Genomic DNA, 16931 nt, shown 5'->3' with positions numbered 1-16931 from the left:
TGGCAGTAAACCCAGGAATGTCCCTTTAAACCCAATTTACTCAGCTAACAACACGAGTTCGGTGCACTCTGCGCTTTATAAGACGGAGATAGCATGTTTTTAAATTCCAGATAAAGCCCAGGTACTTAGTTATTAGCAGCATTTCATCTATCGATTAATGTCCTCGGCGAAAGCTCTAACACATTTTTCATGCTAAGTAATTATTAATGCTGGGAAGACAATCATAATAATGAATATTTTAGGTGCAAGGCAGATTAATTTTGGCAATTCCGTTAATGCGAATTACGTATTACGTGACAGTTAATACACTTGGTCGAGTGCCCACGTAAGAGACAATTTATTTTTTGCGATTACTGTAATGCGTTTTTCTAACATCTAACTAAAGGAAAGAAAGGCACATTTGTTAAACGCAACCGTGACACATTTTAAACTACGACTGTTCCGTGTTTTACATAGGATATAGCTTTAGCCACCTACCCCCACCCCCCCCCAAAAAAAAAAAGAACAAAAAAGTATTTTTTTTAAAAAGCCAAAGTTCCAAAATGTGTGTGTTTGTTTTTTTCCTTGTTTGTTATTTGTTTTCTTTTTGTTTGTTTGTAATTGGGTTGTTTTGTTGTTTCTTGTTGTTTGTGTGTGTGAGGTTTTCTTTGTAGGTTTTTTTTTTTTGTTTGTGTGGGTTTTTGGGGGTGTTTTTTGTGTGGTTTTTTTTTTTTGGGGGGGGGGGATGGAGGGTCAGTGGAGGGGGGTGGGGGTGGTGGTGGAGTGGGGTGGAAAGCTGGACAGAAAATGTAGGTATATTCTGTTGTCTTGGTCCCTCATGGCTCTGACATGGAACCCACCACAAGGCAGAAGAAAAAGAGGCCGCCCAAAGAACACATGGCGAAGGGATGTCCAGGTGGACACCAAGAAGACAGGATACACCTAGAGGCAGCCTGAAACAAGAGCCCAGGACACAACTCTGAAAAACTGTAGTCAATGGCCTATGCCCCAGAAGGGACGACGGGCGTAAGTAAGTAAATAAGTTGGTCCCTCGTCCGTGACTCTGGTCCATGGTGTCCTGTTAGTTTCCTTGCTACCCTAAATGCTTTCCTTCACGTTTTCCATACATCGGCAAGACAACTTTAATAACTTCGACTTTGTCCCCAAATAACCTCACTTGAACCCACACTGTAATGGCACAGCACAATAATAATAGGTGAGAAGGCGCTGCACTATTTCTTATGTAGATGGCGCTGGTGTAGTTACCTCAGTAAATTAACACACACACACACACACACACACACATAAACACACATACATACACACACACACGCACTCACTCATACAGACACACACACATACACACACAGACACACGCACATACACACACAGATACACACACTCAGACACAAACATACACACGCGCATACACATTCACTCATACAGACACACATACATACATACACACAGACACACACACACTCATACAGACAGACACACACACACAGACACACACACACACACACATACACACACACACATACACACTCACGCATACAAACACACACACACATACATACATATATACATACACACACACAGACACACACACACACTCATACACACACAGACACACACACAGACACACACTCATACACACACACACACACACGCACATAGACACACAGAGACAGACACACGCAGACACCCACACACACACACACACACACACACAGACACACACACACACACAGACACATACATACATACATTCATACATACACAGACACACAGACGCACACAACATGTTGACGCGTAGAATCAAAATGGATGCCCGCACTAACTACAGAGATCAACAATATATAAAGTTTTTGGTCTTTCTTCCACACTGGCCCATCGGGCTGTTTGTCGTTCCAGCCAGGGCACCACGACTGGCATATCAATGGCCGCGATATGTGCTATCCTGTCTGTGGATAGTACATATAAAAGATCCCTTGCTACTAATGGGGAAAAAATGTAGAGGATTTAAAACCTAAATTTTTTCATTGGCAGCCAAGGATCTTTTATATGGACTTTCCCACAGACAACACAACTCATGTCACAGGGTTTTGTTAAATACCCGTCGTGGGGCACTGTTTGGAACGGGAAAAGGCCCAATTACAGAATCGGTCCATTAAGGTGGTTCGATCCTTCAGTGCAAACATCTACAGCCAGCGCTCTACCGACCGAGCTAGATTCCACCTGATTTGCATAATAAACCACGGCTAATTATTGTTGTTATAATTTATTTTTTATTTTTTTATTTTTTTTATTTTTATTTTTTATTTTTTACAAAATTATGATATGCTTTTTGAAATATTTCAATTCATATCAGTTTGCAAAATGGCGACCAGTGAGTGGTCAGTCAAACGAAGATAGCTGCGATGGAATTCTTCATCAAAAAAGACTTTGATCCAGTAGACACTGCATTGGGTCCATTGGGCTATATCTCGTTCCAGCCAGTGCACTACGACTGGTATATCAAAGGTCGTGATATGTGCTACCCTGTTTGTGGGATGGAGCATATAAAAGATCCCTTGCTACTAATGGGGAAAAAATGTAGAGGATTTAAAACCTAAATTTTTTCATTGGCAGCCAAGGATCTTTTATATGGACTTTCCCACAGACAACACAGCTCATGTCACAGGGTTTTGTTAAATACCCGTCGTGGGGCACTGTTTGGAACGGGAAAAGGCCCAATTACAGAATCGGTCCATTAAGGTGGTTCGATCCTTCAGTGCAAACATCTACAGCCAGCGCTCTACCGACCGAGCTAGATTCCACCTGATTTGCATAATAAACCACGGCTAATTATTGTTGTTATAATTTTTTTTTTTTTTTTTTTTTTTTTTTTTTTTTTTTTTTTTTTTTTTTTTACAAAATTATGATATGCTTTTTGAAATATTTCAATTCATATCAGTTTGCAAAATGGCGACCAGTGAGTGGTCAGTCAAACGAAGATAGCTGCGATGGAATTCTTCATAAAAAAAGACTGTGATTCAGTAGACACTGCGTTGGGTCCATTGGGCTATATCTCGTTCCAGCCAGTGCACTACGACTGGTATATCAAAGGTCGTGATATGTGCTACCCTGTTTGTGGGATGGAGCATATAAAAGATCCCTTGCTGCTTATCGAAAAGAGTAGCCCATGAAGTGGCAACAGCAGGTTTCCTCTCTATATATCTGTAGGGTCCTTAACCATAGGTCTGACGCCATATAACCGTAAATAAAATGTGCTGAGTGCGTCGTTAAATAAAACATTTCCTTCCTTCAATAGACACTGAACGGTGTATCTCGAGACGTGTAAACACACCAGGTAGACGTACATCTAATACAGACGTAGAAACTGCACTAGGTGAAGCATATTCCTACTTATTTATGAGTAACCATGGGAACCCTTCTGAGCGTAACATGCTATATCTCCTATTATCGATAGTCGAGTCACAAGTGGTTACACAAACACCACTTCTAAATGAACAGTCTAGTAGCTATTCTGATCTGCTACAAATAGTAAACACCGAACAGCATGAGTTCGACCCGTAACCCCCCCCCCCCCCCCACCACCACCACCACCACCATTCAGTGGTTAGGGTTACTTTTAGCGTTAGGATTAGGGTTAGACTTTAGAGCTTTTGATATAGAGGGGTACAGGTCGAACTCTTTCCCAACGAACTGTCATCTGTTCCATAAATGTTTTCATCGAAATGTTTAATAGATTTTAGACTAATAGGCGAAAGCCTATTTAAAAACAAAACAAACAAAAAACAAACAAAAAAACACCTGGCAAAAAAACCTGTTTTACTTTATTTCGGAATTTTCAAGGAGACATTTTTGAGGTAACAAATATTTCCAAACGCCAAGATATTATTTCACACGAGGCAGGACGTAGTCTAGTGGTAAAGCACTCGCTCGATGCGCGATCGGTCTGGGATCTATCCCCGTCAGTGGGCCCATTGGGCTATTTTTCGTTCCACCCAGTACACCACGGCTGGCACATCAAAGGCCGCGATATGTTGTATCCTGTATATGGGATGGTGCATATAAAAGATCCCTTGCTGCTAATCGAAAAGAGTAGCCCGTGAAGTGGCGACAATGGGTTCCCTCTCTCAATATATGTGTGATCCTTAACCATATGTCCGACACCATATAACCGTAAATAAAATGTGTTGAGTGCGTCGTTAAATAAAACATTTCCTTCTTTCCTTCGTTTTACTTTATTTCGGAATTTTCATTGAGACACCAACGACGACATCGTTGAGATAGTAAACATTTCCAAACGCCAAGACATTATTTCACACAGCCAAGGTGAACAGTACTCAGGTGAAGCCTACTGCGAGACGTCGGGCATCGTGATACGTGAGTCAGTTGCTCGTATCCAACGTGACCTTTTTAAAAAAAATTCAGTGATCTAAATAAGAGTGACCAAAATGATGCTGTACCAGATTTTAATACAAACGAAGTAATTGACGAAGTAAATAATAATGAAACCATAAACGGAAAATTTAGCGAAGACGAAATTAAAAGAGCCATAAATCAACTGAAAAATAACAAAGCGGCCGGCACCGACCAAGTAATTAATGAATATATTAAATCTACTGCTGACTTATTCATTCCAGTCTATGTTAAATTGTTTAATACAATACTAGATCATTCTGTTTTCCCAGACGAATGGCTTAAAGGTACAATTATCCCAATCTATAAAAATAAAGGGGACCGTTCATTACCTGAAAATTATCGACCCATAACTTTACTCTCCTGCTGTTCTAAATTATTTACAACTATACTGAATAACCGCTTATAAACATTTATTGAAGAAAATGATATTTTGAGTGAAGCGCAGTCAGCTTTTCGAAAAGGATATTCAACAATAGACCATATATTTACATTACATACTTTGATAGATATTTAAAAAAAACAAAAACAGAAATTATTCTGCACTTTTGTCGATTTCCAGAAAGCTTTTCATGTGGTATCTCGTACACACTTATGGCATAAGCTACTGGATTATGGCATAAACGGTAAATTTTTAAAAATTATCTACCAAATGTATAAAGGCATAAAATCATTAATATATGCAAACAATCAGAAATCTTCATTATTCCCATGCAGCAACGGCGTCCGTCAGGGAGAAAATTTATCCCCAGTCCTATTTTCCTTGTATCTAAATGACCTAGAAAAATATTTAATAAATTTTGGATGTAAAAGAGTTACCCCCATTGATGAAAACCAACAAAACCCGCTCGACATCGGCATTCACTTACTTTGCTTACTTTATGCAGATGATACTGCTATACTAGCTACCAATGCCGCTGATTTACAACACACACTAAACGTATTCGATCAGTACTGTAATAAATGGAAACTAAAGATAAATATCTCAAAAACTAAAGTATTAATTTTCAATGGAAATGCCAGAGATTATAAATATACTTTCAAACTTGGAAAATATGTTCTCGAAAATGTGAAGGAATTTAAATACCTTGGGGTCACTTTTAGCAAATTAAATAATTTTAAAACGACCAAGGCTCAATTAAAACATCAAGCAACTAAAGCTATGTATTTTGTATTGGCGAAATCTAAAGACAATAATCTATCGATTGAGTGTAAACTTAAAATGTTTTAATCAATGGTTCTCCCAATCTTGTTATACGGTTGCGAAGTTTGGGGATATGAAAAAAATGATATGTGCGATTCTGTTCAAATAAATTTCTTCCGACACATCTTGCCAACAAAAAAATCCACCCCATTATTTATGTTATACGGAGAATTGGGGAAAGTGCCCGTGGAATTAAATATTCAAGGAAGAATGGTTTGTTACTGGGCACGCATTATTTCAGGAAAACAATCAAAATTATCATTTCTTCTATACAGATTTATGTTGACAGATCATGTTACAAATAGAATATATTATAATTGGCTCACTAGTATTAAACATATTTTGGAGCATTTAGGAATGAGCGATGTTTGGATATCACACACCTTTTTATCGTTAACTTGGCTCTCACAACAAATTAAAATTAGGCAAAATGATCAATATTTACAAATATGGAATAATAGCATATCAATGTCATCAAGAGGCAAAACCTATCAACTTTTTGAAGAAGAACTCATTTTTGAAAAATATTTAAATATAATTCCCGAAAGGTTGTGGAGATTAATTATAAAATTTAGAACGTCAAATCACTATTTACCTGTCGAAACTGGAAGGTGGAATAACATATTATTTGAAGACAGATTGTGTACGTTATGTGATGAAAGTGACATTGGTGATGAATTCCATTATTTATTTGTATGTATATTTTTTCATAATCCCCGAGTAAGATTTTTACATCCCTATTATTATACTAGACCAAGCACCTACAAATTCAAAGAACTAATGAGCAGTAAGAAAATAAGTGTATTAAAGAAGTTGGCGAAATTTATAAATGTAATTTGCCAGGTTTTTAAACGTCCTTGTAACTGAATAACTCATGTCACAATCAAAACTGTTTCCTAGCTATATTACAATTATTATTATTATTATTATTATTATTATTATTATTACTGTACCATGTACTACCATTACTATTACTACTACTGCTACTATTATTATACTACTACGACTACCATTACTGCTACCACCATTATTATTACTACTACTACTACTACTACTACTACTAATACTAATACTAATACTGTTACAGTTATTATCAATTAATATCATATGCAAGTATTATGTATTATGTATTATCATATGTTATTATTTCATCCTCCTGTAAACCATCTTGTCACGTTTATACTATTTATTATGTATGTTCCTCTAACGCCGTTGTGGAACGGCCTAAGTGTAATAAAGTTCTGTTCTGTTCTGTTCTGTCACTCTCCGAGGAGAACTCGTTCAGGACGTCGACTGTACAGTCAACAAAACAAACGATCAAGCCAAACAGCTTGCCACCCTGTTGCATCTGTTGCATGTCACTGTCAGTTTATATCTGAAATTAGAGACGAATTCTGGATAACTCTTCTAGACATCGGGCCAGTGGAACTCAGTGTCGCTCAGTGTTTTTATTACAGAGATATTATCTTGTGAACCTCCATGTTAATGTTGATGACTCGATAGAAAGTACTTCCTGTGAAACCGTTATCACAGTCATCTACTAAGCAAACAATACTTTGAAGCCACCAATAGCAGGCGAAAATTGTAATACCCCAAAAACTTTATGTGCTCGTATTTGAATTACTATCTATGCTCTATGGTTTGATGCATGCCCTACTTACCCATCTTTATTATAGTTCTATGCTTGTTTGTTTGTATGTATATAATGAAATGTATTTATATGTTGCAACTCTGTTTAGAGGAATAAAGACTATATATATATATATATATATATATATATATATATATATATAGTGAAACCCCTGTAAACTGGACACTCTCGGGACCAAATAAAATGTCCGGTTATAAGAGGTATCCAGTTTAGAGAGGTTAAAAAAAGAATCGTGAAAAATGTCCGGTTTTGAGGGAATTCCGGATTATAGAGGGACCGGTTTTGAAATGTTTCACTGTATATCTATCTATCTATCTATCTATCTATCTATCTATCTATCTATATTGCCACTTTGTTTTGCTAGGTAGTTGTGAAGGCAGAGTATTCCTAAAACTAGTAGTCACATTGCCCTCTCGATACATATAACTAAACGCTATTTGTATCGGCGAACCTTCATTAAAGGGACATTCCGAGTTTACTGCATTGTAAGATGTTTCCGACTAATAAAATATGTCTACGATTAAACTTACATATTAAATATATTTTCTTGTTTAGAATATCAGTTTCTGCATATTCAATGTGTTTCTGGTCGTCTTAATATTTGTAAGAAGCCCAAACTGGATTTTGTCTTTTTAGGAAATAAAATGAAATTTAACTTAGTACAAATATTAGAACAATCAGAAACACGTTTAATATGCAGCCATTAATGTTTTATGCAGAAAAATATATGTGATATGTAATTACAGTCGTTAAAAAGTGTCTGTTAGTCGATAACATCTTTAAAATTGCAGCAAACTCAGGAATGTCCCTTTAACAACCATGAATCTAGACTTCAATGGTCTAGAGATCTGATCGAACAAAACGTGTTTCCCTGATCAAAATAGTATCTCTACACAAGGCAGAGTGGAAAGGATGTTAAGCAACTCTTGGTTCTTTCCATGACCCACTATCAGGTGCTCGTCCTTAGGATGACTGCCACTCCACTAGTGGATCCGTAGTTGATGACCGTTTCGTGCTGGAATGTCGTTAAGCATCCATCCATTCCTTCATTCCCTCCTGCACCGCATGTAGGACTGCCACTCTAGTGGATCCGTAGTTGATGACCGTTTCGTGCTGGAATGGCATTAAGCATCCATCCATCCATTCATTCCCTCCTGCACCGCACGTAGGACTGCCACTCCACTAGTAGATCCGTAGTTGATGACCGTTTCGTGCTGGAATGCCGTTAAGCATCCATCCATCCATTCATTCCCTCCTGCACCGCACGTAGGACTGCCACTCCACTAGTGGATCCGTAGTTGATGACCGTTTCGTGATGGAATGGCATTAAGCATCCATCCATCCATTCATTCCCTCCTGCACCGCATGTAGGACTGCCACTCCACTAGTAGATCCGTAGTTGATGACCGTTTCGTGCTGGAATGTCGTTAAGCATCCATCCATCCATTCATTCCCTCCCGCACCGCATGTAAGACTGCCACTCCACTAGTGGATCCGTAGTTGATGACCGTTTCGTGCTGGAATGGCGTTAAGCATCCATCCATCCATTCATTCCCTCCCGCACCGCATGTAGGACTGCCACTCCACTAGTGGATCCGTAGTTGATGACCGTTTCGTGCTGGAATGTCGTTAAGCATCCATCCATCCATTCATTCCCTCCTGCACCGCACGTAGGACTGCCACTCCACTAGTGGATCCGTAGTTGATGACCGTTTCGTGCTGGAATGTCGTTAAGCATCCATCCATCCATCCATTCATTCCCTCCTGCACCGCATGTAGGACTGCCACTCCACTAGTGGATCCGTAGTTGATGACCGTTTCGTGCTGGAATGTCGTTAAGCATCCATCCATCCATTCATTCCCTCCTGCACCGCATGTAGGACTGCCACTCCACTAGTGGATCCGTAGTTGATGACCGTTTCGTGCTGGAATGTCGTTAAGCATCCATCCATCCATTCATTCCCTCCTGCACCGCATGTAGGACTGCCACCCCACTAGTGGATCCGTAGTTGATGACCGTTTCGTGCTGGAATGTCGTTAAGCATCCATCCATCCATTCATTCCCTCCTGCACCGCATGTAGGACTGCCACTCCACTAGTGGATCCGTAGTTGATGACCGTTTCGTGCTGGAATGTCGTTAAGCATCCATCCATCCATTCATTCCCTCCTGCACCGCATGTAGGACTGCCACTCCACTAGTGGATCTGTAGTTGATGACCGTTTCGTGCTGGAATGTCGTTAAGCATCCATCCATCCATTCATTCCCTCCTGCACCGCATGTAGGACTGCCACCCCACTAGTGGATCCGTAGTTGATGACCGTTTCGTGCTGGAATGTCGTTAAGCATCCATCCATCCATTCATTCCCTCCTGCACCGCATGTAGGACTGCCACTCCACTAGTGGATCCGTAGTTGATGACCGTTTCGTGCTGGAATGTCGTTAAGCATCCATCCATCCATTCATTCCCTCCTGCACCGCATGTAGGACTGCCACTCCACTAGTGGATCCGTAGTTGATGACCGTTTCGTGCTGGAATGTCGTTAAGCATCCATCCATCCATTCATTCCCTCCTGCGCCGCATGTAGGACTGCCACTCCACTAGTAGATCCGTAGTTGATGACCGTTTCGTGCTGGAATGTCGTTAAGCATCCATCCATCCATTCATTCCCTCCTGCACCGCATGTAGGACTGCCACTCCACTAGTGGATCCGTAGTTGATGACCGTTTCGTGCTGGAATGTCGTTAAGCATCCATCCATCCATTCATTCCCTCCTGCGCCGCATGTAGGACTGCCACTCCACTAGTAGATCCGTAGTTGATGACCGATTCGTGCTGGAATGTCGTTAAGCATCCATCCATCCATTCATTCCCTCCTGCGCCGCACGTAGGACTGCCACTCCACTAGTGGATCCGTAGTTGATGACCGTTTCGTGCTGGAATGTCGTTAAGCATCCATCCATCCATTCATTCCCTCCTGCACCGCACGTAGGACTGCCACCCCACTAGTGGATCCGTAGTTGATGACCGTTTCGTGCTGGAATGTCGTTAAGCATCCATCCATCCATTCATTCCCTCCTGCGCCGCATGTAGGACTGCCACTCCCAAGACTAGCTTCGAAAATCCAAACTTGCATAGAGCTTGTTAGAATATTTTTAAAAGTTTGTTTTGTTTAACGACACCACTACAGCACATTGATTTATTAATCTTCGGCTACTGGATGTCAAACATTTTGGTAATGTTGACATATAGTCTTCAGGAGGAAACCCGCAACATTTTTTTTTTCATTAGTAGCAAGGAATATTTTATATGCACCATCCCACAGACAAGATAGCACATATCACGGTCTTTGACACACCTGTCGTGGTGCACCGGCTGAATCGATAAATGACCCAATGGGTCAACCTACAGGGATCGATCCTAGACCGACTGCGCGTCAGTCCAGCGCTTTACCACTGGGCTACGTCCCACCCCATTGGAATATATACAGCTGGTATGACATGCACGCATGAATCACTGTAGAAACAGTGATGGCATCAGGTGTTCGCGAAAGGTGAGTGTGACGTGCTCGACAGAATGTTTTTAGGTATCATTCCCAGTATTTTATTTTATTGCAGTAAAAATAAAGTGAACGAAAAATGTGTAAGTATACAACACGATCTACTTTGATATTTTGCGTCTTCTGCTATACAGGGTTTTAGCAGGTAGTCGATTATTTCGTAAAAAAAAAAATGATATTTGAGAAATAAGAAAATTGCACCAAAATGGCGAGTGACGTACCTTGTAACTTTTATATAGTAGGGATCGAAATTTTTGGTATATGTCATTACACGTTAAGTGGCAATACATTTGTCATGTATGAAGAGAGTATGAGCAAAATATTGCGGAAATATATCAAATTTACTGATATACAACAAATTTAGAATTTTATTCATGTATACTAATCTGTATCAAGTGCCTGTGAGAGGGGGAGAGGTATGAGGAGGTTCTAAATATCTTCAAGCAGCGTTTTGGGTTTCTCTCCCCGTCAAACCACCCAACAGCACAGTTTACCAATAATTCTGAGTGAATATAATAACACACTCGCTGTTTAATAATGAAATTAAATTTATTGGTTATCACGATTAATATATTTCTACAGTAGAATTATAAAGTAACTCGTAGACTAAATATGTCAAATTACACATCTATGTTCGAGCCGCTAACTGTCCGACCACCCATCGTCTGTTAATGGGCTGCCTAATGACGTCACCAGCTGGTGACGTTTATAGGCTTATTCTTTCTACAGATGTGACAATTTCCTATTTAAAATCAACCTGCAAACAGTTTAATTAGAATAGGGATAACCCTACTGTAGCGAATTTGCGACAGTAAAACCACCGATATACGTCCGCAAATCGGAAAGCACAGTAGGGTTATCCCCTAAGTCTACGTAAAAATAAAAATAAACCACCATAAATATTTTTGAAGGCTTTCAGGTGTTCTTCGATTTTGTAACCCTGATGAAACAACGTCTTTGCCAGAACGATATGTCGGTATTTAAAATCGGCATATATATGATGAGCATGCCCTAAAGTATATCAGAAGTTGCGAATTATAGACACCAAAAGCTGGAGCAGAAGGAATATTGCTCAATATGGACGGGAAAAATGGACTATTGGAAAGTTTGGTCATCTCGTTTATCATACAGATTTGTATGAACACCAATGTCGTTCCGATTCTTTATATATATATATATATATATATATATATATATATATATATATATATAGAGAGAGAGAGAGAGAGAGAGAGAGAGAGAGAGAGAGAGAGAGAGAGAGAGAGAGAGAGAGAGAGGGGGGGGGGGTTATGTGTATATTTTTATTTTTGTTGACAGAAGCCTGAACAGCCGAATATTTTAATTAAAGGGGGATATATGACTTTTGAAGGAGCTTCTGACTTTTTGTTTATATATATATATATATATATATATATATATATATATATATATATATATATATATACATATATCTATATACACATACATATATACATATATATATATACATACATACATACATATACAGAGAGAGAGAGAGAGAGAGAGAGAGAGAGAGAGAGAGAGAGAGAGAGAGAGAGAGAGAGGGGGGGGGGTATGTGTATATTTTTATTTTTGTTGACAGAAGCCTGAACAGCCGAATATTTTAATTAAAGGGGGATATATGACTTTTGAAGGAGCTTCTGACTTTTTGTTTATATATATATATATATATATATATATATATATATATATATATATATATATATATATATATATATATATATACATATATCTATATCTATATACACATACATATATACATATATATATACATGCATACATACATATACAGAGAGAGAGAGAGAGAGAGAGAGAGAGAGAGAGAGAGAGAGAGAGAGAGAGAGAGAGAGAGAGAGAGGGGAGGTTTGGAACTAATTTCATACTCTCTGTAGTTTCCTTTATTTCTAACTCGGGTGGGTAAATCAATGAAAGGTAATCTGTGATCTTATCATTATTGGCTGTTATAAGAATATTAACATATCGAAAGGTGATTGTTTTTTTCTCTCCAGACTCTTTTTGTTTAGTTACAAAATATTATTCATATGCATAGAGAAACATTTCATTTCAACTTATTTTCGTGCTTATATCCAATTAAGGTTCAAGCACGTTGTCCTGGGCACACACCTCAGCTGTCTGGGCTGTCTGTCGGACAGTGGGTTAGTTGTTAGTGGTTAGTTGTTTAGTGGTTAGTGAGAGAGAATAGGGTGTAGTGCGTTTACACCTACCCACCGAGTCGTCAAAACCGGGCTGAGAACCCTATACCCACCAGCTTTATGTCCGATGGCTTAACGGCAATACCACCTAGGCCGGTATAGAGAAACAAATCGGCGAGTTATCGTAGCAGTATACAGTTATCTCCCTTGTGCACTCGTGCAAAGAGTTCGCTTGTTGGTTTTGCACAGATCCATGTTTGAACGCTAATTATTTGGAATAGGAAGTAAATTCTTTAGCTTAGTGATAGACAAGGAGTTATTTTTAAAATATGACAATTGTTTTTACTGATTTTGTGAAAAACGTATTAGCTAAACCTTTATACAAATGAAGGGTTTTGTAAGGTTTAAGGAGCAAAATGTCCATCAATATATGTGTGATAACCGCCAACTTCCGCTTGGGTATGGTTTGTATGGGTGTGAATATTGTTAAAACTACACTCAAAACCATGCAGTTTGGACACACATTATTATGAAAGTAAGACAAACATTTAACTAGAAGTATTTAAAATGAGTCCTCTTTATAATTATGACCCTTTTCGTAATTTTCCTGAAACTAAAGAAAGAAATGTTTTGTTTAACGACACCACTGGAACACATTAATTAATTAATCATCGGCTATGTTATGTCAAACATATGATAATTCTGGCTCATAGTCATCATAGGAAACCCGCTACATTATTTTTTTTTCTAATGCAGAAAGGGATCTTTTATATGCACTTTCCCAAAGACAGGAAAGCACATATCACGGCCTTTTGTCCAGTTGTGTTGCACTAGTTGGAATAACCTGAGACTAAACATGCCTCTATCTTTCTTTATTTTTAAACCATAGATGGGCATTTAGGATGTCAGAGGCCGGCATGCATAAATTGCAACTGAAGATTCAAAAACAACTATGATCTTCTACCCGGTGGTGTCCATGGGGGTACATACTTCCTGTTTATATGTCCTGTCCTCAAACTTGACGTATATGCTGTCAATGAGGAAGTTCATTAATACACATATGTCTGTCTCAGTACACTTAATACACATATGTCTGTCTCAGTACACTTAATACACATGTCTGTCTCAGTACACTTAATACACATATGTCAGTCTCAGTACACTTAATACACATGTCTGTCTCAGTACACTTAATACGCATATGTCTGTCTCAGTACACTTAACACACATATGTCTGACTCAGTGCACTTAATACACATGTCTGTCTCAGTACACTTAATACACCTGTTTTTCTCAGTACACGTAATACACATATGTCTGTATCAGCACACTTAATACAAATATCTGTCTCAGTACACGTAATACACATATGTCTCTCTCAGTACACTTAATACACATATGTCTGTCTCAGTACACTTAATACACATATGTCTCTCTCAGTACACGTAATACACATGTCTGTCTCAGTACACTTAATACACATATGTCTGTCTCAGTACACTTAATACACATGTCTGTATCAGTACATTTAACACACATATGTCTGTCTCAGTACACTTAATACACATGTCTGTCTCAGTACATTTAATACACATGTCTGTCTCAGTACACTTAATACACATGTCTTTCTGAGTACACTTAATACACATATGTCTGTCTCAGTACACATAATACACGTCTGTCTCAGTACACATAATACACATGTCTGTCTCAGTACTTTTAATACACATGTCTGTCTCAGTACACTTAATACACATATGTCTGTCTCAGTACACTTAATACACATATGTCTGTCTCAGTACACTTAATACACATATGTCTGTCTCAGTACACTTAATACACATATGTCTGTTTCAGTACACGTAATACATATATGTCTGTCTCAGTACACTTAATACACATGTCTGTCTCACTACACTTAATACACATGTCTTTCTCAGTACACGTAATACACACATGTCTGTCTCAGTACACGTAATACACATATGTCTGTCTCAGTACACTTAATACACATATGTCTGTCTCAGTACACTTAATACGCATGTCTGACTCAGTACACATAATACACATGTCTGTCTCAGTACACATAATACACATGTCTCTCTCAGTACACGTAATACACATATGTCTGTCTCAGTACACTTAATACACATGTCTGTCTCAGTACACTTAATACACATATGTCTGTCTCAGTACACTTAATACACATGTCTTTCTCAGTACACTTAATACACATATGTCTGTCTCAGTACACATAATACACATATGTCTGTCTCAGTACACTTAACACACATGTCTGTCTCAGTACACATAATACACATGTCTGTCTCAGTACACTTAATACACATATGTCTGTCTCAGTACACTTAACACACATGTCTGTCTCAGTACACTTAATACACATGTCTGTCTCAGTACACTTAATACATATATGTCTGTCTCAGTACACTTAATACACATGTCTGTCTCAGTACACTTAATACACATATGTCTGTCTCAGTACACTTAACACACATGTCTGTCTCAGTACACTTAATGCACATGTCTTTCTCAGTACACGTAATACACATGTCTGTCTCAGTATACTTAATATACATATGTCTGTCTCAGTACACTTAATACACATAGGTCTGTCTCAGTACCCGTTATACACATGTCTGTCTTAGTACACTATTGTCTTAATTTACTTTTAGCCTTAATAAATTATTGTCCAGATCCATTGAAGGTAGTTATATATTTGCTATCTCTGTTCACCTCTGTTAGTAATGGACGGAATCAGACTCCAGACTCTCGGGGGTCAATGAGGAAGTTCATTATTTTACATATGTCTGTCTCAGTACACTATTGTCTTAATTTCCTTCTTTTTTTCTTTTTTTTTGTGGCGTCGTTAAATAAAACAAACTTTACTTTTTTTTAATTTACTTTTAGCCTTAATAAATTGTCCAGATCCATTGAAGGTAGTTAGTTAATAGACCAGACTCCAGAATCTCCGGGGTTTAACTACATGCTGTTGTAATGGGCAAGACGTGACCCCCTTGTAGCTAAACCTGCAGTATATTCGTACGAAATCTACAGGTACTAGGATAGTCCGAATATCTAGTGACTTGCATCTTTAGAGAAAATACCGGCCTCGGTGGCGTCTTGGTTAGGCTATCAGTATACAGGCTGGTAGGTACTAGATTCGGATCCCAGTCAAAACATGAGATTTTTAATCCAGATACCGACTCCAAACCCTGAGTGAGTGCTCCGCAAAGCTCAATGGGTAGTTGTAAACCACTTGCACCGACCAGTGATCCATAGCTGGTTCAACAAAAGCCATGGTTTGTGCTATCCTGCATGTGGGAAGCGCAAATAAAATATCCCTTGCTGCCTATCGTAAAAGAGTAGCCTATGTGGCGACAGCGCGTTTCCTCTAAAAAAAACATTGTCAGAATGACCATATGTTGGACGTCCACATTAAAAATCTAGTGGCGTCGTTAAATAAAACAAACTTTACTTTAGAGACAAATCCTTCTAGAACATTATTGTTCAGACCTGACGTCATTTGGATGGATTGGCACTGGCGATAACAGTTTGTTGACATCACACATATTTCCAACGTCATTTCCGATGCTCCCAACATGAAATGGGATGGGTTAATGCCTTATCCTGAACACTTTCGGTTGCGGGGTCTCAGGAGTTGGCCCTACCACTGTCGTGTTCACAGATTTTATCACCCAGGAGACTCTTTGCCTGTTGTCGTCTGCTATATGTTGTGTTTTTGATAGACAGACGAAAACTGGTTGTGAAGCACACAGATCTCTGGATAAGTCCTTCACAAACAATATAATAGGTCGTCGATACAGTATCTCCACCCCTTTGTTCTCAAATGGACTCGTAAGAGCGTCTGCGCCTTAGATTCTCTCAAAGGGGAAAAAACCCAGTTTGTTCTGCA

Source organism: Gigantopelta aegis, chromosome 7 (assembly GCF_016097555.1).
Source record: "Gigantopelta aegis isolate Gae_Host chromosome 7, Gae_host_genome, whole genome shotgun sequence".
NCBI lineage: Eukaryota > Metazoa > Mollusca > Gastropoda > Neomphalida > Peltospiridae > Gigantopelta > Gigantopelta aegis.
Note: the sequence above shows the minus strand (reverse complement) of the source record.